We start from the raw sequence: 24,534 nt of genomic DNA, 5'->3' as shown, positions 1-24,534 counted from the left end.
GCAGGTCCCCCGAAAGTTTTTGATGAAGCGCTCCTTGAGTTCCGCCCAAGTGTTGATGATGTTGGGTGGTAGATTTTTCAACCACATGCGAGCCGGTCCTTCTAACATCATGGTGAAATACTTGACGCAAACCGCATCACTAGCATCAAGCATGTCCATAGCCAGCTCATAGCTCTCAACCCACGCCCCTAGGTCAAGGTTGGGTCTATAGTTGCGTACCTTACGAGGGCCCTTGAAGTCTCTGGGCATGTGCTCATTGCGCAGAGAAAAAGATAGGCATGGGATGCCTATGTTACTTGCTCCCTGCCCACCGTACCCAAGAGCTAGTTGGGCATATGGTGGAACTCCCTGACCCGCCAGTGTCGTTGTCGCCTCTACGTCTGCCTGCCAGGCGGCTCGTGCAGCGTTGACAAGCGCGTGAGCATTTGATGCCGGTGAATCAGGTGGATTGATTTGAGGTTGATGTCGATGGCCATCGTTGGAAACCGCCGGGAGATCATCTCAGTGACTCTTGGTATGGCTTGCCTGTGGCGTGGAGTGTAGACGATCACGACTATATGAAAACTGCGCCTGCTGGACCACCACCATCTTTAGCATCTCGATGGAGTTCCTTGCCACCACCTCCAGCGCGGTGTTCCCACAAATAGGAAGAGACTCCAAGTGGCGGGTCACAGCCAACACGTTATCCACCGGGTTGGAGAAGTGACCTTGAGGTGTTTGGACGTGTTGAGCCATCTGTGGGATCAACGAGGGCTGCATTGGCTACTGGACAATCTCAACGTGTGGATTGCTCTAGCGAGGCAGGTTATGGTCCGCACCGGGCCTATGCGGGCTGCAGAACAGACAAGTAGGGTTAAGGTTGGCCGGGACACGACTCTGACGCCTCCTCTGATGAACAGTATCTGACGTGACTCGCTGGCGCTCAAGTTGACACGCCTCCAACTTCAAGCGCTCTACCTCTTGGTCGATCCGAGCCTGCTGATCCGCCATCCGGGTCTTTTCAGCATCAATCTCGTGTTGTATCTGTGCAATCTCCTACCAAAGTTTGGCCAATTCTGAATTAACTTCCTCTTGGTTATCAGCCATCATGGCTACTGCCATGAGTTTTGACATCTCAACCATCAGATCTGTCTTGGCCTGGGCCGGTGTCTTCGCAGATCCGGTGGCCCCATTGGTGGTTGCCGCGTTTGGCTGGTTCTAAGCCACTGTGGCCCCCACCATATAGATGGCGACTCAACCTGGCAGTTCATATGGCTCTTTAGAGATTGTCGCCTCACGGAAACACCCGAGCTTTCCCTCGTAGAGAGGGTAGATCGAGTCAGTATCTCCGACTGATGACTCGCCATCAGAATTGACAGGGGTATCTCCACCATCTTCTGGCTCATCCGGGAGGGTGGCGCCGTGTGTGAAGCCGACGAAGACGCAACGCCATCCAATCCGAGATGTGGCGGGTAGGGCGAGCCGAGCCGGCTCGACGATGTCGGTGCAGATGTTCGGCTCGGGAACCGGCGTTCTGATCTTGCCGATGAAGACGTGAATCTTGCCGAAGGGGACCCGGTATCCTGATTCGATTGAACGGGCCTCGGGACACCAGCTTGAATTGTCGATGTAGTACCTTCCACGGTGACTCTTAGTCATGAGGCCGACCGCGTAGCTCCCCAACCCTGAAAGTGCTCCCTTTGAGAACTCAACTCCACCGTGCGCTAGCCCCAAGGTGGGCGCCAACTCTCGTGGTTTTGTCACGACGGATGTCCTCCTAAGAGGACTTCGAGATGGGCCAATCGCAACCATGTGGCGACTGAAAGGGGTTAGCAGGGAGCAAGAGGTGATTTTACTTAGGTCCGACCCCTCAGATTGAGGTAAAATCCTACATCCTGCTATGTGTATATTGTTGTGGAAAACGATTACAAGGGTACGGATTCGCCTGACCTAGCTCTCGATTAATGTTAACTTAAAATCTACCATCCCAAGAGACTCGCCTTTATATACAGGTTGAGGTCCTAGGTTTACAAGAGTCCGTGTCACATTACGATTCGTGACCTCGTATGTCTCTAACTCGCCTTGCCCCTTAAGCAAGAAAACTCCTAGCGACCCTTCTCCCGAATGGGTCATGAGTCGATCTCTTCGTATCTTGGGCCGTAGCCGGCTCTCGTTGGTAAACGCCTTGTGCCTTCTACTTTATAGGTCAGGGCCTGACTTGAGTATGAATGTTGAGCCTCCATCATCTTGACCCCGCTCCCTAGGGCGGGTTTCTCGGGTGGTAGTACCGCCCAGCGAGCGGTAGTACCGCTTGTTACTACAACGCCAGATCCCCTTGGTACATCTGGGCTAAGTCCGCGGCATATCCTGGGTGGACATAAGAGGCGGTACTACCTCTTATGAGCAGTAGTACCGCTCCTCGCAGCGGTAATATCGCTCCGACTATACTACTAGCCTGCGCCTCCCTCCGTGTCTATTGCCCTCTAACCCAACGGTACTACTGCTCCTCACTGGAGTGATACTAGTTGTTATCATCGGTAGTACCGCTCCCTAGAGCGGTATTACCGCTCTGATGTGGGATGAGTGAGTGGGTAATGGTTGGATTGGTTCCCCGACTATATAAGGGGGTTCTTCTTCCCCAAGAAGACCACCTTCCCCAACTCTAAGCTCCATTGTTGCCCCAAGCTCCATTTTCACCCGATCTCTCTCCTTAGCCAACAAAACTTGTTGATACTCTAGGGTTTTCTTGAGAGGGTCTTGATCTACACTTTCACCAAGCGAAATTTGATTCCCCCCGCCAATCCCTCGCGGATCTTGTTACTCTTGGGTGTTTGAGGTCACCTCGAAGCCATATTCCATCATGGTGAACTGATATGTCCATTTTGCATCATGTCTTGTTACTGTTATTTATAGTGTTTTTATGCATTTTTCACTTGGTGGATTAATATTAATGCTTTTCTCTCATAATATGCAAGGTTTACATCAAGTGGGAGAATGCTGACAGATGGAATTCTGGACCTGAAAAGGCTTCGTTAAATATACCTATTCTGCACATCTCTAACTGGGCTGAAAATTTACGGAGATTTATTTTATAAAAATTAAAAAATACTGGAGCGAAAAAATATCGGAGGGGGGCTACTAGGTGCCAACTAGACACTAGGGCGTGTCCGGATCCCCTGGCGCGGCCTGATGTCTAGTGACCCCCTGGCCCACCTCTAGCGATCATCTTTTGGTATAAATTCTCGTCTACCGTGAAAAATTAAGAGGAGGACTTACTGGACGAAGCGCCGCCGTCTCGAGGAGGAACCCAGGCAGGAGCACTTTCGCCCTCCAAGAAAGCAATTCCGTCGGAGGAACTTCCCTCCCGGAGGTGGAAATCGAGGCCATCTTCATCACCAACAACCCTCTCATCTTGGGGAGGCCAATCTTCATCATCATCTTCATTAGGACCATCTCCTCTAAAAAACCTAGTTCATCTCTTGTACTCAATCTTATACCGGAACATCGGATTGGTACCTGGGGTGTGTCTAGTAGTGTTGCTTACATCTTGTAGTTGATGCTTTATGGTTTATTTGGTGGAAGATCATATGTTTAGAGCCAATATTCTATTGAATACCTCTCTGATCATGAACATGTTTATCACTTCTGAGTAGTTACTTTTCTTCTTGAGGTCACGGGAGAAATCATGTTCCAAGTAGTCATGTGAAGTTGATATTTGTTTGATATTTTGATGATATGAATGTTGTGATTCCCTTAGCAGTGTTATGTGAACGTCGAATACATAACACTTAGCCATCTCTAGGCCTAAGGGAATGCATTGTGGATTAGTAACTAGAGGGTGGGTTGCAAGAGTGACAGAAATTTAAACCCCAGTCTATGCACTACTCCGTAAGGGACTAATTTGGTTCCCTATGTGTAATGCCATGGTTAGATTTTTTCTTAATAATTTTCTCGTAGTTGCGGACGCTTGCCGGTGGGTTAATCATAAGTGGGAGGTTTGTTCAAGTAATAACATCACCCAAGCACCAGTCCACCCAAATATCAAATTATCAAAATACCGAACACGAATTAACCCAAGATGACGAAAGTGACTAGATGAAATTCCCGTGTGCCCTCAAGAACGCTTTGCCTATTATAAGAAACTATTTCGGCCTGTCCTTTGACACAAAAGGAATGTGCTACCTTGCTGCACCTATTGTTACTATTTCTACTTGTCACATGTTACAATTATCTTGCTATCAAACAATTTGTTACCAATATTTTAGTGCTTGCAGAAATTACCTTGCTGAAAACCGGTTGTCATTTCCTTCCGCTCCTCATTGGGTTCAACACTCTTACTTATCGAATGGACTATGATTGACAACCCTATACTTGTGGGTCATCAATAATCTTTTCTGGCACCGTTGCCGGGGAGTGAAGCTCCTTTGATAAGCGGAACTTGGCAAGGGAAAAATTTATATTACGTGCTAAAATTTACAATTACTTGTCACTATGGAAAGTAATCCCTTGAGGAGTTTGTTTGGGGTATCTTCACCTCGACCGAAAACACCAAGATTTTCCCCTGAACCTGCTGAAAATGTTTATTATGAAATTCCTTCGGTATGATAGAGAAACTACTAGCGAATCCTTATGCAGGAGCTGGAACAAAACGTCACCATATGCACCTAATCTATGTGGATGAAGTTTTTGGATTATTTAGGCTTGCAAGTTTATCCGAAGATGAAGTCAAGAAGAAGGTTTTCCCTTTATCTTGGGAGGGAGCATTGACATGGTATAGGCTATGTGATGATACATGATCTTGGAACTGGAATCGATTGCAATGGGAGTTTCACCAAAAAGTTTATCCTATGCATCTTGTTCATCGTGATTCAAATTTTATCTATAATTTTTTGCCTCGTGAAGGAGAAAGTATCTCTCTAGCTTGGGGGAGGCGGAAGCCAATGTTATATGCATGCCCCAGTCATGAGCTCTCAAGAGAAATTATTATTCATAATTTTTATGCTCGCCTTTCTCGTAATGATCAGACCATTCATGGTACCTCTTGCTCTTTTGGAAGATTACTGAATTCAGGTGGGATATTTTGGAAAGAATTAAACACAACTCTGAAGATTGGGAGCTCGACAAAGGTAAAGAGTCAGGTATAAAACGTAAGTTTCGATGTGTTAAATCTTTTATGACACTAAGATAGTAGCCTCAATCTATGAAACCTTTGATGTTCATCTTGATCTCCATAAAGAGAAATGGTTTAAATATCATCCCCCTATTAAAGAAAAAGTTGAAGAACCAATTAAAGTTAAGTATGAAACTATCATTTACAATGTTGACCTTGTTGTGCCTACTTCTTATATTGAGAAACCACCTTTCCATGTTAGGATAAAGGAACATGCTAAAGCTTCAACCGTGGTTAACAGAAGTTATGTTAGAACAACCTAACTCATTGAGCAAATAAAGGTAGAACCTAGTACTGCCAAGGTTAAATATCTCTTGGTAGACAATATTGATGGGCATTTTATTAATTTGTGTAATGAATATGCTAGAATTGCCAAACCTGATAATAAAGATAAAATAGACATGATGTTGGCATGCCTATCGTTTGAGTCAAAATAGGAGATCATTGCTACCATGGTTTATTTGATATGGGTGCTAGTGTTAGTGCTATGCTTTTGACCCTATATCAAGAAATTATGCATGCGATAGCACCCACTAAGATAGAAGACATATATGTTACTATTAAACTTGCTAATAGAGACACTATCACACCACTTGGGATTGTTAGAGATGTTGAAGTCTTGTGTGGAATAGTAAAATACCCTACTGATTTTCTAGTACTTGGCTCACCACAAGATAATTTTTGTTCCATAATATTTGTTAGACCTGTCTTGAACACTGTTAATGCTCAAATAGATTGCAGAAAGGAAACTGTTAGTGCCAATTTTAGTGGTATGTCTCACGAGTTTCATTTCTCCAAGTTTAGTAAGCAACCCCAGGATCAAAAATTACATAGTAAAGATGGAGTAATTGGTCTTGCTTCTGTCTCCATTCCTTCTAGGGATCCATTAGAACAATATTTGCTAGATCATGGAAATTATATCCATATGCGTGAAAGAAATGAACTAGACAATATGTTCTTTGGGAAAAACTATCCTTAAACACAACTTTCATATTGAAACTCTAGGGGGTCATCCTCCACCCAAGGGTGATCCTGTGTTTGAATTAAAGCTATTACCCGACACTTTGAAATGTTCTTATCATGATAAAAAGAAGATATATCCTGTTATTATGAGTGCTAACCTTATACAACATGATGAAAACAGATTGTTAATTACTTTAAGGAAGCACCGAGCTGCTATTGGGTATACTCTTGATTATCTGAAGGGCATTAGTCCCACTCTGTGTCAGCACAAGATTAATATGGAACCAGATGCTAAACCCGTTGTTGATCACCAACAAAGACTGAATCCAAAAATGAAAGAAGTGGTAATAAATCAAATATTAAAGATTCTATAAGTAGGTATAATTTATCCGATAGCTGATAGTAGATGGGTAAGTCCCATTCATTGTGTCCCTAAGAAAGGAGGTATTACTGTTGTTACTAATGATAAAAATGAACTCATTCCACAAAGAATTGTGACTGGCTATAGAATGGTCATTGCTTTTATAAAATTAAACAAAGCTACTAGAAAAATCATTATCGTTTACCTTTCATAGACCAAATGCTAGAAAGATTATCGAGGCACACACATTTTTTGCTTTATAGATGGTTATTCTGGTTTCTCTCAAATACCCGTGTCACAACCCGATCAAGAGAAAAACACCTTTACTTGTCCTTTTGGAACCTATGCTTATAGACATATGCCTTTTGGATTATCCAATGCACCTGCTACCTTTCAAAGATGCATTACTTCTATATTCTCTGATTTTTTTTGAAAAGATTATTCAGGTCTTCATGGATGATTTTTCCGTTTATGGAACATCCTTTGATGATTGTTTAAGCAACCTTGATCGAGTTTTGCAGAGATGAGCAAACTAACCTTGTCTTGAATTGGGAGAAGTGCCACTTTATGGTGAATGAAGGTATTATCTTGGGTCATAAAAATTCCAAACGAGGTATTGATGTGGATAAGGCTAAAGTTGGTGCAATTGAGAAGATGCAATGTCCTAAAGATATTAAAGGTATCCGTAGTTTCCTTGGTCATGTTGGTTTCTATAGGAGGTTTACTAAAGACTTCTCTAAATTTTCTAGACCTCTTACTAATTTATTATGAAAGGATGGTCCTTTCGTATTTGTTGATGAATTTGTAGAAGCCTTTGAAACACATAAGAAAACATTAAGTTCTGCACCTATTCTTCAACCGCCTGATTGAAACTTGCCTTTTGAAATTATGTGTGATGCTAGTGATTATGTTGTTGGTGCTGTTCTAGGACAAATAGTTGATAAGAAATTAAATGTTATCCATTATGCTAGTAAAACTCTAGACATTGTCTAGAGAAATTATGCTACCACTGAAAAAGAATTCTTAGGAGTTGTATTTGCTTGTGATAAATTTAGATCTTACATTGTTGACTCCAAAGGAATTGTTCACACTGATCATGCTACTATTAAATATCTTATGGAAAAGAAAGATGCTAAGACTAGACTTATTAGGTGGGTTCTCCTTCTACAAGAATTTGATTTGCATATCATTGATAGGAAAGGAGCTAAGAACCCCATAGCTAATAACTTGTCTAGGTTAGGAAATGTTCTTGATGACGCACTACCTATTGATGATAGCTTTCCTGATGAACAACTAGCTGTGGTTAATGTTTCTCATAACAAAAATTTGCTGATTATGCTAATTACATTGTTGCTAAATACATACCACGTAGTTTCACCTATCAACAAAATAAAAAAAATTCTTCTTTGATATAACAAATTACTTTTGGGATGACCCATATATTTATAAAGAGGGAGTATATGGTATTATTAGATGTTGTATACCTGAGCATGAACATGAACAAATCCTTTGGAAGTGTTACTTCGAGGCTCATGGAGGACACCATGCGGGAGATAGAACTAGACACAAGGTATTACAGTCTAGATTTTATTGGCCTACTCTTTTAAAAGATGCTCGTAAGTTTTTCCTCTCTTGTGATGAATGTCAAAGAATTGGTAACATTAGTAGACATCACGAAATGCCTATGAACTATTCACTTGTTATTGAACCATTTGATGTTTGGGGATTTGATTATATGGGACCTTTTCCTTCCTCTAATGGGTATACACATATTTTGGTTGTTGTTGATGATGTCACTTAATGGATAGAAGCAATTCCAACCAATAGTGTTGATCATAACACCTCTATTAAAATGCTAAAAAAAGTTATTTTCCCATGTTTTGGAGTCCCTAGATACTTAATGACCGACGGTGGTTTATATTTTATTCATGGTGCTTTTCGTAAGTTGATTGCTAGATATGATGTTAACCATATAATTGCATCTCCCTGTCATACTGAGTCTAGTGGTCAAGTAGAAATAACCAATAGAGAAATAAAAATAATATTGCAAAAGATTTTAAATAGGTCCCGAAAGAATTAGTCTAATAAATTAGACGATGCGTTGTGGGCCTATAGAACAACTTATGAAAATCCTAGGGGTATGTCTCCTTATAAAATGGTTTATGGGAAAGCATGTCATTTACCTCTTGGGTTAGAACATGAAGCTTATCGGGCAATTAAAGAACTCAACTGTGATTTCAAACTTGCTGGTGAAAAGAGGTTATTTGATAATAGATCATTAGTTGAATGGAGAATCCAAGCTTAGAAATGCGAAACTATTCAAAGAAAAAGTTAAAAGATGGCATTACAAAAGAATCCAAAAAAGAGAATTCAAATTTGGTGAATATGTTCTATTGTACAATTCTCGTCTTAGATTTTTCGCAGGAAAACTTCTCTCCAAAAGGGAAGGACCATATATCATCGAAGAAGTTTATCAGTCCAGAGTTATTAAGATCAATAATGCACTAACCTGAAGGTGGTTAATGGACAAAGAATAAAACACTATATTTCAGGTACGCCAATTAATATTGAAACAAATATTATGCAAACCATGACACCGGAGTAGCACACAAGCGAGACTTTACAAAACACTCCAGAGCCCTTCACAGGAATAGGTATGTGATACGGTAAGTAAACGGGCTCAGAAAAATCCACAAAAATATTTTCCATCAGTTTTGGATATTAGAAAAATAGGAAACTGAGAAACACACACGTAGGCAACCCCGGTGTCCACTAGACACCAGGGCGCGCCAGGCCCCCCTGGCACGGCCTGATGTCTAGTGGGCCCCTCGGGCACCTTGATGGCTTCGTCTTCTTGTCGAACACATGTTTTGTTGTATAAAAATTCTCTATATATATATCTCCCGATGATTTGACCCTCGTACCACGAAAAAATCCTATATTCTTGTTCTGTGCTGTTTTTCTAATAGATCTATAGTACCATGGCCTTATCAAGCTCCTCCAAGTACAAGTTCTTTGAGAGGGTCATCAACCCCTACTTGCTGGAGGTGATGAAGCACCCTCAAACCATTGAGATGCGTGATGGGGTGCTTCATATCCGGGGTGTTCAAGGGCCCAAGAAGACGGGGACCGTGGAAGCTAGGCTTGAAGTGGTGGAGCAGGAGATCTTTAGGTGCCAAGGCATGGTGGAGCATGTACTCAGTGCCAACCACTCCATGATCACAGAATTCACCCATGATCTGAAGTTAGATGGAAGGCACTTGGAGGATATCGTCTTCACCCTCAACGATCAAATCAATTTTCTGCAAGGCCAAGTCTTTGATCTTCAAAACCAAATCTTTGTGTATGAAGCAAGGTTTAAAGGTATGAGTTTAGCTGCCAGTTGCAGGACTCTGGCGTCTCAGACCTCTTCTTATAATGGTGCGCCATTGCCATGGAAGTCCTAGGACAAGTTTGACGCTACCTCATCATCTACACCACCACCTCCATCTTCACCAGCAAAGAAGGAGACTTGAGTACACAAGTATGGGCGCTCCCCTTGGTTTGTGCCAAGCTTGGGGGATGTGTCCCGGTATTGTATCACCATAACTCTTATTTTCTCTATCCATCTTATTTTGATCTTTAGCTATTTCATGGTTTAGTCAAATAAAAGTTTAGTTCAATCCTTTTCTTTTGAGTGCTAGTTTCGTGATCTATCTATCCATCTATGTAATCGAGTGAGAGTTCTATAATTAAGTTTAGTTTGAGTTTTGCTTCTTTACTTTCTTGCTGCAATCAAAATAAAGGAAAATAATGAAAAAGATCATATGCCAATCTTATAGTAAGTAGTGATATCACATAAGGAACAATATAAGTGGTAAAATTTGTTGAAGGTTGACAAATATAGCATTAGTCGGTGATGCAACACATGAAAGAATTAATAAGGGAAGAGAAGATTTACAAGAAAATACACTATCCTTGACATATTTTATGATTGTGATCCCCCATTAATTATAACATGCCAAAACTATTGACATTGGACAAGGAAGACAACATAAAGATTTATGCTTGTTCATATTCACATAGAAGTTATATTGTTATAGATCCTATAACATGTGGTGCTTGCCCAATACCTTTGCTAGCGAAAACTCCGCACTAAGTAGAGATTCAACTTGTGCATCCAAAACCTTAAACCCAAATCCATGTTTCAAGAGTCCACCATACCTACTTATGGATTGAGTAAGATCATTCAAGTAAGTTATCATCAATGCACAAAGAAATAAAAATTGCTTATAAATTGGTACGATCATTTAGTGTAAGGGAAATTAAGTGTTGTACAAACTTGTGATGGGAATAATAACAGCGACGGACTGCACAATTAAGGTTTCCATCACTAGGGGAAAAATAATGTAATGTTCCTTTTGCAGTAAGAGATTTATCATACAACCAAAAAGCATATGATAACGTCTACTTACCTCTGCAATGGGCCTATCTTTTACCATTATGTATTTAATTTTGTGCAAGAGTCAAAGTATTTTACTCTACTTCCTTTATCTTCTCTTTGGCAAGAATCATGTGGTGGGGAAAGATATAGACATATATATCCACCTTAATGTGGGTGGTCATGAGTTACTATTGTTGACATCACCCTTGAGGTGAATACGTTGGGAGGCAACACTATAAGCCCCTATCATTTTATGTTTCTATTTGAAACCTTTTCTCATATATATGCCGTGAGTGTCAGCAATCATTGAAGACTAAATGATGGTTGAGTATGTAGACTTGCTTAAAAGCTCCAATATGTGACCCTTCCTAAAAGTATGATGAATTGTGTTGCAAAGTTGACTCAAATCATAGTTTGTTAGTTTTCAATAAAGTGTATGCTTCATACTTCGATGTTGTGATGAATTGTTACTTTTTTATAAGAAGACTTTATGATAAAATTTATATGATGAAAATACTGAGATGAAGTATTTTATAAAGTTTTATTTGTTGTTATAATAATGAGCATGATGTTGCTATGTTCGTATTTTATTTTTATCGACACTTCTCTCTCAAAGCATGTGGTCATGATTTTCGTTATTTGCTTTTGCTTGAGGGAAAGCAACGTCTAAGCTTGGGGGAGTTGATACGTCCATTTTGAATCATGTTTTGTTACTATTATTTATAGTGTATTTATGCATTTTTCCAGTTGGTGGAGTAATTCTAATACCTTTCCTCTCATAATATGCAAGGTTTACATCAAGTGGGAGAATGCCGACAGATGGAATGTGGACCTGAAAAAGCTATGTCAGACATACCTATTCTACATATCTCCAACTCGGCTGAAAATTTATGGAGATTTATCTTACAATAAATAAAAAATACTGGAGCGATGAAGTACCAGAGGGGCTACCAGGCGCCCACTAGACACCACGACATGCGAGGCCCCCTCCTTCAGCCTGATGTTTAGGGGGCCCCCTGCCCACCTCTGGCGATCATCTTGTGGTAGAAATTATCTTTTACCCTGAAAAATAAGATGAGGACTTTCGGGAGGAAGCGCCTCCATCTCGAGGCGGAACCTGGGCAGGAGCACATTTGCCCTCCGACGAAGAAATTCTGCCGGAGGAACTCCCCCCCCCCCCCCCCCGGAGGTTGAAATCAAGACCATCGTCATCACCAACAACCCTATCATCTTGGGGAGGCCAATCCTCATCAACATCTTCATCAACACCATCTGCTCTCAAAACCCTAGTTCATCTCTTGTACTCAATCTTATATCGGAACCTCGGATTGGTACCTGGGGTGTGTCTTGTAGTGTTGATTACATCTTGTAGTTGACGCTTTATGGTTTATTTGGTGGAAGATCATAGTTCAGATCCAATACGCTATTTAATACCTATTTGGTCGTGAACATGTTTATCACTTGTGAGTCGTTACTTTTGTTCTTCAGGCCACACAAGACATCATGTTGCAAGTAGTCATCTCAAGTTGATATTCGTTGATATTTTGATGATATGAATTTTGTGATTCCCTTAGTGGTGTTCTGTGAATGTCGACTACATAACACTTCACCATATTTGGATATAAGGGAATGCATTGTGGAGTAGTAATTAGAGGGTGGGTTGCGAGAGTGACAGAAACTTAAACCCCAGTCTATGCACTACTCCGTAAGGGGCTGATTTGGATCCCTATGTTTCATGCAATGGTTAGAATTTATTCTTAATACTTTTCTCGTAGTATCGGATGCTTGCAGGAGGGTTAATCATAAGTGTATGGTTTGTTGAAGTAAGAACAAAATACAAGCACTGGTCCACCCACATATCAAATTTTGAAAATATCGAACGCGAATTAACCCCACATGACGAAAGTGACTAGATGAAATTCCCGTGTGCTCTCAAGAATGATTTGCCTATTATAAGAAGCTGTGCTGGCTTGTCCTTCGCCACAAAAGGACTGGGCTACCTTTCTCCACCTATGGTTACTATTGCTACTTGTCAATTTTTACAATTATCTAGCTATCAAACAACTTGTTACCGCTATTTCAGTGCTTGCAGAACTTACCTTGCTGAAAACCACTTGTCATTTCCTTCCTCTCCTCGTTGGGTTCGACACTCTTACTTATCAAAAGGACTACGACTGACCCCCTATACATGTAGGTCAGCATGAAGCTTCGTGGTTTCGTTGGGAGCCTCCAATTTAGTTGTGGAGATTGCCCCAACCTTGGTTTTAAAGGTTCGGTCGCCGCCTTCAAGGGCACCACTAGTGGAATCACGCCACTTCATCTTCTGAGGGCTCAGGAGAATATGATGGCCTTAGTGGCATCTTGGGGAGTGCCTCCACACCGCTCCAACAGAGACGTACTTCCCCTCAAAGTGAAGGAACTTCGGAAACACATCCTCGCCTTCATCGGTTCCACTTGTGGTTAGTTCTTACCTTTACTTGTATTAGTTACTTACTTGTTTTTACTGTTTCTAGCATCATACATGTTTCTCACTTAGTTGCATATCTGAACAACCTATTGTTGCTAACTTAATTTGTTAAAGAAAAGCTTAAAATTGTTAGTTGCCTATTCACACCCCTCTAGTCAACAATATCAATCCTTTTAGCAGGGCAGCCTTTAATTCCCTCATCCCTAGCTCTTATCGTCGATAGTACCGTTCCCTAGAGCGGTAGTACTGCTCTGAATCGGGCTAAGTGAGTGGGTAATGGTTCGATTCGTTCCCCCACTATATAAGGGGTTCTTCTTCCCCAAGAAGACCACCTTTCCCAACCCTAAGCTACATTGTTGCTCCAAGCTCCATTTTCACTCCATCTATCTCCCTAGCCAACAAAACTTATTGATACTCTAGGGTTTGCTTGAGAGGGTCTTGATCTACACTTCCACCTAGATAAATTCGATCCCCCCACCAATCCCTCACGGATCTTGTTACTCTTGGGTGTTTGAGAACCCTAGACGGTTGTGGTCACCTCGAAGCTATATTACATTATGGTCAAGCTTCATGGTTTTGTTGGGAGCCTCCAATTCAGTTCTGGAGATTTCCACAACCTTGTTTGTAAAGGTTTGGTCGCCGCCTCCAAGGGCACCACTAGTGGAATCACGGCACCTTGCATTGTGTGAGGGCCTGAGGAGAATTCGTAGGCCTTAGTGGCCTCTTGGGGAGCATTGTGCATCCACACTGCTCCAACGGAGACGTACTTCCCCTTGAATGAAAGGAACTTCGGAAACACATCCTCGTTTTCATCGGTTCCACTTGTGGTTAATTCTTACCTTTACTTGTATTAGTTACTTAGTTGTTTTTTTATTGGTAGCATCATGTAGGTTGCTCACTTAGTTGCATATCTAGACATACTATTTGTTGCTAAACTTAATTTGTTAAAGAAAAGCTTGAAATTGTTAGTTAGCTATTCACCCCCCTCTAGTAAACCATATTGATCCTTTTTAATTGGTTTTAGAGTCTCGTTCTTTATTAAGGGTTTCACCACCCAAAGAGTACTGGCGATGAGGTACGGGCTGTGGATGTGGGGACCCCGACTTACGAGTCGATATCGCCGTGCTTAGTGATCCCAGAGATCAATGCTCAATGAACATAGATACCGAATAAAAGATTCTAACATCCAAGTATCGATTATTACAACACAAGACCGAATGGTCTAGTTCACAAGGCAGGGCCGAAGGCCAAATCACTCAAATACAACTAGAAGCGGAAATCATAGGGGCTAAGTGGGTGCCCATGCCATCAATCCTACACCAACATGCATTCTGACTTGGAAGCGTCCTAGTTCGCACGGGCGTCTCCGAAGACATACTCATCTCCAAACTCCGGTCCTTCCATGTCTAGTCAATAACATAACCCAGTGGCAAGCCAATGAGTACTTCGAATGTACTAGCAAACAGCCCATGACATGAACAATGAAAGTGAAGGATAACAATAACATGCATCTTTGGCGGATGTCTCTTGGTGGTAAATAAAGATGATCACACGTATGCATCAAGTTAAAGAACAGGTTACAGATATCAAAATATCTGTCGAGGGCTGAACCTTCTAGGTTCACCCTATATGCCAAGTCTCCGAACTTGGTCATATCATTACTTTCATAACAACACCTTTATCACCACACACACACACACTTGGTTTGTGTGGAAATAACTAGACGTAGTTTAAGCAGGATTACCCAACTGTCCTTGACCATGGACACGGTTATTCGAATAGTTTTACACTCTACAGAGGTAGTACGCTGGACCCACGAGATCCGGGAAACTTCGGTGTCATCCACGACTCGCGGTGTAAGTATCCGATCAATGCGTTTCCCCTGACGATACTAAACAAAGAGGTCCACTCGATTGGTACCCAACCCACATGTTGTACGTCTTATGAGAACCGACTCTGGACAGTATCAACCATGCGGGGACCAACGGTGTGCCTGGAACTCATAAAAATGGCATAGTCGTCCTAACTGGCACGACCCCATCACGAGAGTGACCACACATCACTCCCGCCACTAGTAATGTGGCTCTTTGCTAGGACCGACCAGAGTAATCAACATAGCCCCGTCCCATAAGGGGTAACGTGGTCATACTGGTAAGGTTGGGACGGTCGACACATCGTAAATCTAATCCCATTTCCAAAACCATACTCACACAAATACACGGTGCACCACTTCACCAAAAGTGGCCACCTAACTCATCATCACCCTCGGGCATTAGTGGCTCCCGACGGGGTTTTCATAAATGTTAGATTTATACCACCAACATGCTCATGCTATTTACTCTAGTATTACTTGTCAACGTGATACTAGCATGATCCTCAAAATGGTAGGATCAGGCTCAATGCATGTGCTCCGGAGGAGCCATCGGTAACATCACATCAAATGATTTACCGACACTTATGATCACATGCAACGGAAATACTTGCTATCGTAACATGCAATATAACATATGCTCAGTCATGGTCAAAGGGCTGCTTGCCTTGGTCAGCTAGGTATCCGTGGTCTTCGAGGTCTTCCGCTCCGATTCCCTCGTCACACGGATTTTCTATCGTCGAAAAATGAATAAATAAGAAATAGCCCACACAGAAACAAATCACAAAGTTATTTAAAAAATGTTCTTTATTAGTGATAAATCTAAGTTGTCATTTTGAAAAATATTTGCCTCAAATTCTCTTGAAGGAACATTTTTAAAATTAACCAAAGAGAAGCAAAACTATTCCAATTTAGTCCTTGTTATTATTGTAAAACAGAATAATTGTAGAAAAAATTATCCAATCAAATTATGAAATACTACATATTTTTAGAAGAATAACAGTGCAAAAATTATATTTTTACACTGGTTAAATGTTTTTATAAAAATCTTATAAATCGGGTTTTAAAAATAATAGAAAACGGGCTAAGTCCTTGGCCTAGGCCATGGCCAGCCGACAGCGTGCCCAGGCGCACGCGCCGTCAGGTTTGAACCTGACATGCGGGGCCCTACGGTCAGTGGCTGTGGACAGCGCGGGGGAAGAGGCTGGGCCATTGACAGGTGGGGCACACCTGTCGAGGTCGTCTCCTACCTCTGGCCAGAGAGGAGGAGGAGCACGCCGGCGAGGCTGCCGACGCTCTCAAGCCCCAACAAGGACTGGAATGGGTTTGCCATGACGTCGCCTACCTGTTGGTGGCCGGAACAATGTCGGAGAGGCAGGGGTTGGACGGCGACTAGGAGGCCGCGGCGGAGGAGTTTCGGGAGGTGGTCGAGGAGGTGGCTAGAGACACGGAAATGCTCAGGCGAGTTGGGGGAAAGCTTCCTGGGTTGAGGGGATCAGTTTGGTGGGTCGAGGGGCACAGGAGCCGTCGTGTAGCCGGAGATCGATCGGAGCTCCGAGGCGGAGGGGCCTCAGTCGATCTCGAGCACCGGGGCTCTGCTAGTTTGCTAGGGTGGCTAGGGACGTGCTAGTGGCCGTGGTGAAGCTATCTGAGGGGGTGCTGGAGCGAAGGGAGGGCAATAAATAGGCCCGCGATGGTGAGACGGTTCGGGAGTGCCGGTGACTCACCGTGGCACGCACGGGGGTGCAGAGAGGGGCTGGGGTTAAAACCACGGTCTCAGGACATAGTTTTGGACTGCCAAAACCAACTGCTGCAGAGGGAGAGAGGGAGGAGTCGAGCACCCGTGGCCGCGCAACCTTGGCCGCTTCTGGTGCGCGTGGGCATGCACCGTGAGAGCTCTAGCGCAGGGAAGGTGGGACCCTGAGGGTTGCTAGAGGGGTTGTCGGGGAAGAGGTTGGGCACCTCGGGGGAGGCTGGAACTCGCCAAGAGCGTCGCCCCACCTTGGTGGCTTCCTGTAGCGTGCCCAGAGTGCAGTTTTGGCATGCCACGACATGCTAGTGCACTCTGAGGCACTTTGGACATGTCTAGCATGTCCTGGCACTGTCTGGGAGTGTGGCTGGCCGTTTCGGTCTCGTGGGAACTTTAGCTGGTCAAGGGAGACAAGAAATACTGGTGCTGTCAGCCTTGAACTGAAGCCTAAATTGGAGTTTTTGGCCTTTCCACTTTGAACCAGTGAGGGGCCAGTTGACTGGGGTTAGATATGGATACTGACCACATAATCTATGAGTTTGGATCAAAGGGGTTGGGTTTAGCTGTGGCTAAGGTGGCTTTTTCCCATGTGTCAGAAGGTGCTCGACAGTGGTTTGAGGGGGTTGCACCCCACCACTGGTGCTACAACTTAACAGGTTTGTGTTAGGTGCTAAAACATGGGGTTTCACCAAGTTTGAGCTCCATTGGACAAGTTTAGCATTGTAAACTTGAAAACACTTCAATTTGACCATATCTGTCCCTTCCAAAGAGAGTGTGGGCAAACTAAGTCCCACAAATCCCATTTTTGGTATGGAACCCTCATTTGAGGTATTTGGCACTCATGCAAAGTTTCAGCATCATTGGATAAACTTTGCTATGTAGAGTTTCTCTAACTTCAATCTGGACAGAAGGGATTTTAGAGTTATTTGGGGTACTTAGTCACCTTGGATCAAGGTGAAACTTTATGTGACACCAAATATGGCTTAGGGATACCAGTGGAATTTTCTAGGATTTTATTGAGAATGTTTCCTTTGGAAATATTTCAAAAGGTCCAAATAGAAAGAAATGGCTTCCAGGGTTTTATTCAAATATTTATAATATAAAAAATAGTTTAAAATCTTATGTATTGAAAATATATGTCCTTCTGATCATCTCCAAATTTATTCAGATTTTTCTAGGGCAAAAAAGTATTTTTCCATGTAGGAATACCAATTCTGGCCTCAGAAATGGACATGCAATTAAATTAGGGAAATAATTATAAAAATAATTATTTTTGTGGTTTTGGAATATAAAGACAAGTTAAAATCAAATCACCAACTTTGGGTAGAAGCACCTCTTGCCATCAAGGGCGTGTAGTGCAACTCAAAGTAGGGTTTTTACTTTGATCAGAATCAAGTAAAGGTTTTTAGAAACAATTCAATATTTGTGTAATGGCTCATGATCACACACACAAGCATACAATGACAATCATGGCACTCACATCCTTAGTTTTGAAAAGGTTTTAACAAGCTCATATTTTCACAATACGGATAATGTGGTAGTAAAAACAGAGTGTGACAGTAGAGTTGCCCAAGGCAGTGGTTGTGAACTCAGTCACCCGAGAGGATCTAAATGAGGCTATGTCCACCTTTAGATCCTTAGTGGCTATCAATATTTCCTTGACGGATTCAATCTGTCTACCAATCCGTTGCATGTGGTTAATACCATTGCTTCGGATTCGAGGACCAACTCCGGAAAGGAAAATGCTAGTAGTGATAGAAATAAATTGCCTCAAAGAATGAGTGGGGCAAATACCTTTGCCTCAGTTCCTCCTCTCCTGGTCTATGCAGGACCAGTTCACCCACTGCATATTATTAATCTCGGCCCGCCTCCTAAACTTATGAAGAATGAATTTGCTAAGTGGGTGTCGGGAAAACCAACACCTATGGGAAACTTGAGGAGTCCCTTGATCGTTTGGCGGGGAGAGAGAGGTATGCGCTGAGAGCAGAACTAGAGATCAACACTGGCAAGGTTCTTTTTACCTAGGTTCGGGCCGCTTGGCGTGTAAATCCCTACTCCTGCTTAGTTTGTATTGTGTGCTTACTATAGGGTGGTTTTTCTACAGTAACTTAGTAGATGATTAGGGAGTATGTGATCCCCCAAAAGTCCAACCCCTAAGAATTAGCTCTGGGCCTCCTTTCATAGGCAAAGGGATCATTAACAGTGTGCTCACGTGATATAAAGTGAACATTGTTCACCGCTCTACTTCTTTGGTTGTGTCAGGGGCAGTAAATGCCTTGTTTGGCCCCTGACCTACCTCAAGATGGTTGCGACACGTACCCAGGTGAATCGACACCAGGGCCTTGCGCTGGCACACTGGCGGGGACACCTGACGAGCGAACAGGGGCTCGCTGGTCTGGAGCCTCCTTCGGGTGACTTGGTCACCTCCTCGGCAAGGAAGGCTTACCGGGGGCCTTGAACACTTTCCCGGCAAGGAGGGCTTGCCGGGGGCCTCGCCAGTCTGTGCGAGTCTTCCCGGCAAGTTCAAAACATACAGAAATGGCTTCCAGGGTTTTATTCAAATATTTATAATATAAAATAGGGTTTAAAATCTTATGTATCGAAAATATATGTCCTTTATCATCATCTCCAAATTTAATCAGATTTTTCTAGGGCAGAAAAGTATTTTTCCATGTAGGAATACCAATTCTGGCCTCAGAAATGGACATGCAATTAAATTAGGTAAATAATTATAAAAATAATTATTTTTGTGGTTCTGGAATATAAAGACAAGTTAAAATGAGATCACCAACTTTGGGTAGGAGCACCTCTTGCCATCAAGGGCATGTAGTGCAACTCACAGTAGGGTTTTTACCTTGATCAGAGTCAAGTAAAGGTTTTTAGAAACATTTTCAATATTTGTGTAATGGGTTTTTATCATCTCATGATCACACACACATGCATACATCATGGCACTCACATCCTTAGTTTTGAAAAAGTTTTAACAAGCTTAGATTTTCACAATAAAAAGAATGTGGTAGTAAAAGAGGGTGTAACAGACCTATCCCCTTACAAGAATTTCGTCCCCGAGATTCCTAGGCTAGGTGCTAAAAAGGTCCGGAAACTCAGATCGGAGGTAGTCTTCACACTCCCTTGTTGCTTCTGCTTCGGTGTGGTTGTGTAAGTGCATCTAGTGCTCCTTAGTGATTTTGGTGGTTTGAAGACTTATAGGTTAAGTATCTAATGTGTTCATGAGTGTACACATGATCTATAAGTCGCTGAGGAGTTTGAATTATTCGATGAATATCGACCCCTAAAAATGTATATCTTGGGCTGAAGAAATTGGTGTGAAGCAGAAGAATTGAATTGCGAAGAAATTGCGATGAAAGTGATATTCCTCATGAAGAAATTGAAGATGAGGAATTTAGTGTGTCCTCAAGAAAATCAATCTGAAGACTTTGAAGCATGAAGATTTATTCTGTCTGTTTTATTTTCTTCACTTTTGAGTCATAAGAACACCGTACTGTTCAAGGGGGTCAAAGTAACACGTAGGAATGAATTTCCTCATGATGCTCAACCCAAGCCTAATCCTACCAAAAGCATCATGTGAGGAATATGAGAGACATGAGGACTCTCACAGTTGAGGGTCCCGACCGTTACCGCAAGTCGCGCCACATCACTGATCTTATCCACACCAACGGTCATATTATTTAAGGGCATTAATGTCAAATCATGTCGAGATGCTCCCATGCTATAAATAGCCGCCCCCACAACCATTTGCTGGTTGGCTGCTCCGTTAGAAACCGATACTTGTCATAAGAGCAACCCAAATTCCTCAGAGTCTTTGAGAGTAATTCAATAGTGAGGAAATACCCAAAACACCAAACCACAAACCAGAACCAAGTGATTGAGCATCAGTGAAGAAGTTGTTCCTGTGTGAGACTGAAGCCTTTTACCTTTGAGGAATGTACATACTGCAGACGGTTAGGCATCACGGTCTAGAGCAATCCAGCAATCAATTGTGGGTCGCCACATGACCAAGTTTGTGAGGGTTTGGAAGTGAACCCTGAATACTTACCACGAGTGTTGGGCGAGGGCTGTGTGTTCTTAGCCCAAGGAGAATACGGTAGGGACTGTGTGTCCCGGGACTGTGTGTCTTCTGGTTTCAATACCAAGCCGCTCCAAACCAGATGTACAACTATCACAACAGTTGGAACTGGGTCATCAACCACTTTCTTCACTGTTAAACGGGTTCTATTTCTTCAACTCTTTCAATTCCTTATATTGTATGTTGAAGATTTTCATTGTCACTGTTTGAATAATTTGATGAAGAATTTCTCTGAAATTCCTCAACCCTAAATTCTTCATGCGAGTTATTCTTCACCTGTTGTCTCTGTGCCTGCATAATGTGCAAACTACTTTTCATATTCGTCACCTTGAAAACTGATGCAGTGATACTTTGCACTCCTGATCCTTTGTTGTTTCCGCTACAAGTTAGTCGTCAGTGAGGAATTTCCTCAAAAGGAATTTTCTAAGTGATGAAATTCTAAAAATCTCCTATTCACCCCCCCTAGTCGATATAACGTACTTTCAGGTTGCTCCACTGAACCTTGAAATACTTTATGGTGCGGCTTCTGGTGCAACGCTCAGCTTAATCCGGAATGCGGATCGGCTTCTCGCGATAGGTGAGATCAGGCTGAAGGTCAATGTCCTGGTGGTCAATGTCCTTTTAAAGATCGGGACTATTTGGTGCTTGAAGACACTTCCGAAGTTGTGACACCTGGAAGATGTTGTGCACACCCGAAAGTTCCGGAGGTAGCTCCAACTGATAAACAACTTCTCCACGCCTTGTCGTGATCTTAAAAGGTCCAATGAACCATGGAGCAAGTTTCCCTTTAACGTGGAAACGCTTGGTTCCCTTGAGAGGTGTGACATGGAGGTACACCAGATCTCCGGGAATGAACTCCACATCCCTGCGGCGAGAATCCGCATAGCTCTTTTGTCGCGACTTGGCTGCCTTTAGATTCTCTCGGACAAGTTGCACCTTCTCTTCTGCCTTGTGTAAACCTTCCGGCCCGAAAATCAGTCCTTCTGCGATTTCGAACCAGTTGAATGGGTGCGACACTTTCGTCCGTACAACACTTCGAACGGGCCATCTGGAGACTGGACTGGTAGCTGTTGTTGTATGAAAACTCAACGAATGGCAGACAATCTTCCCATTTGGCTCCATGCGCCAAGACGCATGCTCGGAGCATATCTTCGAGTATCTGATTCACTCTTTCCATTTGTTTGCCCGTTTGCGGGTGGAAAGCCGTGCTGAAAGAGAACTTGGTTCCGAGGGCTTCTTGGAACTTTTTCCAAAATCTTGAGGTGAACTGCGTGCCTTGGTCAGATACAATCTGCTTGGGAACTCCATGATGGCTTACAATACGCTCAACATAGAGACTAGCCAACTTGTTCCCATCATAAGTGGTGTTGACAGGAATGAAATGGGCCACTTTGGTCAAATGGTCGACAATAACCCATATAGAGTCATGGCCTCTGCTAGACATTGGTAAGCCGGTAACAAAGTCCATGCCTATCTTGTCCCACTTCCATTCTGGCACTTTGAGAGGTTGTAATAGTCCTGCAGGTCGCTGATGCTCAGCCTTGACTTGTTGGCACACGTCGCACTTGGCAACATAAGACGCTATTTCCCTCTTCATGCCATGCCACCAGAATATTTCTCAGAGGTCTTGATACATCTTGGTACCACTGGGTGAATAGAGTAGTGTGTATCATGTGCTTCCCATAGGATCAAGTCCTTGAGTTCAGCCTTGTTGGGTACGCATAAACGTTTCCCAAAGCACACCACTCCTTGTTCATCCACCAAGAATCCTGGGGCCTTGACTTCTTGAATCTTCTTCCTGAGGCCTTGAATGCTCTTATGACCCTTCTGGGCCTCCTAGATGCCATCCACCAGCGTTGGTTTGACTTCGAGGTTATCTAGGAATCCTGATTCCACTAGCTCCAACCTAAAGTGCTCCAATTCTTCATATAAGGCGGGTTGCCTTTCCTTTAGCATGACGTTCAAGGTGCTGGTCTTCCGGCTTAAGGCATCAGTCACTACATTAGCCTTACCGAGGTGATATTGAATCCTGAGGTCGTGGTCTTTGATTAACTCCAACCATCTTTGTTGCCTCATATGCAATTCCCTTTGGGTGAAGATATACTTCAGACTTTTGTGGTCGGTGTATATTTCACATCGCTTCCCCAGAAGGTAATACGCCACGACTCTGCCATCCTGCATTAGAACCCCACTGAGTCCGGTCCTGGAGGCATCACAATATATCACAAACTCCTTGCTGATATCTGGAGTGGAAAATACCGGGGCGGTGCTTAATATCTTCTTCAATTCATGGAAGCTCGCTTCACACTCCGGCGTCCATTCGAACTTCTTGCCTTTCTTCAAGAGCTGAGTCATGGGTCGAGCGATGCGGGAGAACCCTTCTACGAACTTGCGGTAATATCCCGCGAGTCCAAGGAAGCTCCTGACTTCCTTCACATCAATTGGCGATTCCTAGTTGGTTACCGTAGTAATCTTGGAGGGATCAACTGCCAATCCACTTGCTGTCATGGTATGACCCAAGAATCCAACTTTGTTCAGCCAGAATTGGCACTTGCTGAACTTGGCATAAAGTTGGTGCTCTCGAAGCTTCTCCAATACTAACCTCAAGTGTTGCTCATGCTCTTCTTCGGACTTGGAAAAGATTAATACGCCGTAAGCTGGTATTCCATGAAGACCTTGTTCATGAGGTACATGAAGTAAGCTGGCGCATTAGTCAACCCAAAAGACATGATAGTGCATTCATACAGACCGTACCGGCTCATGAGCGCAGTCTTGGGTATGTCCTCTGGTCGGATCTTCAGTTGGTAATATACAGATCGGAGGTCGATCTGGGAGAATACCTTAGCTCCACTTAGCTGATCGAACAAGTCTTCGATCTTGGCGAGTGGGTACTTGTTCTTAATCGTGACCTCATTGAGAGAATGATAATCGACGCAGAGTCTGATAGTCCCATCCTTCTTGGACACGAAAAGAACGGGTGATCCCCAAGGTGACGCACTCGAACGAATAAATCCTTTCCTGAGTTGCTCATCCAGCTGCTTCTTCAATTCTGCTAGCTTTTCGGATCCCATCCTGTAAGGCTTCTTATAGATAGGCCTTGATCCGGGCATGAGCTCAATGATGAACTCGATGTCTCGGTCGGTAGGCATTCCCGGTAGCTCATCAGGAAAGACGTCCGGGTACTCGCAGACTATTGGCACTCGATCGAGTTCTTCCTCTGACAGGTTGTTAACCTGTGGTACTCGAGCGGGTACTGGCTCAGAGACATACTTGACTTTGACCCCTTGGTCGCTTGCCATGGTAATGGCCCTGTTGGCACAATCCAAGATGCTTTGATGCTTGGCCAACCAATCCATGCCGAGAATTACTTTTAGGCCTTGCGACTTAAGCACAATGAGATCCGTTGAGAAGCTCGTCCCATTGATAACTATGCCGGCCTTCCTACACCCTAGGTTGGTCCTCAG

This window comes from Hordeum vulgare, chromosome 7H, assembly GCF_904849725.1.
Source record: "Hordeum vulgare subsp. vulgare chromosome 7H, MorexV3_pseudomolecules_assembly, whole genome shotgun sequence".
Classification (NCBI taxonomy): Eukaryota; Viridiplantae; Streptophyta; class Magnoliopsida; order Poales; family Poaceae; genus Hordeum; species Hordeum vulgare.
This window is presented reverse-complemented; position numbering follows the sequence as displayed.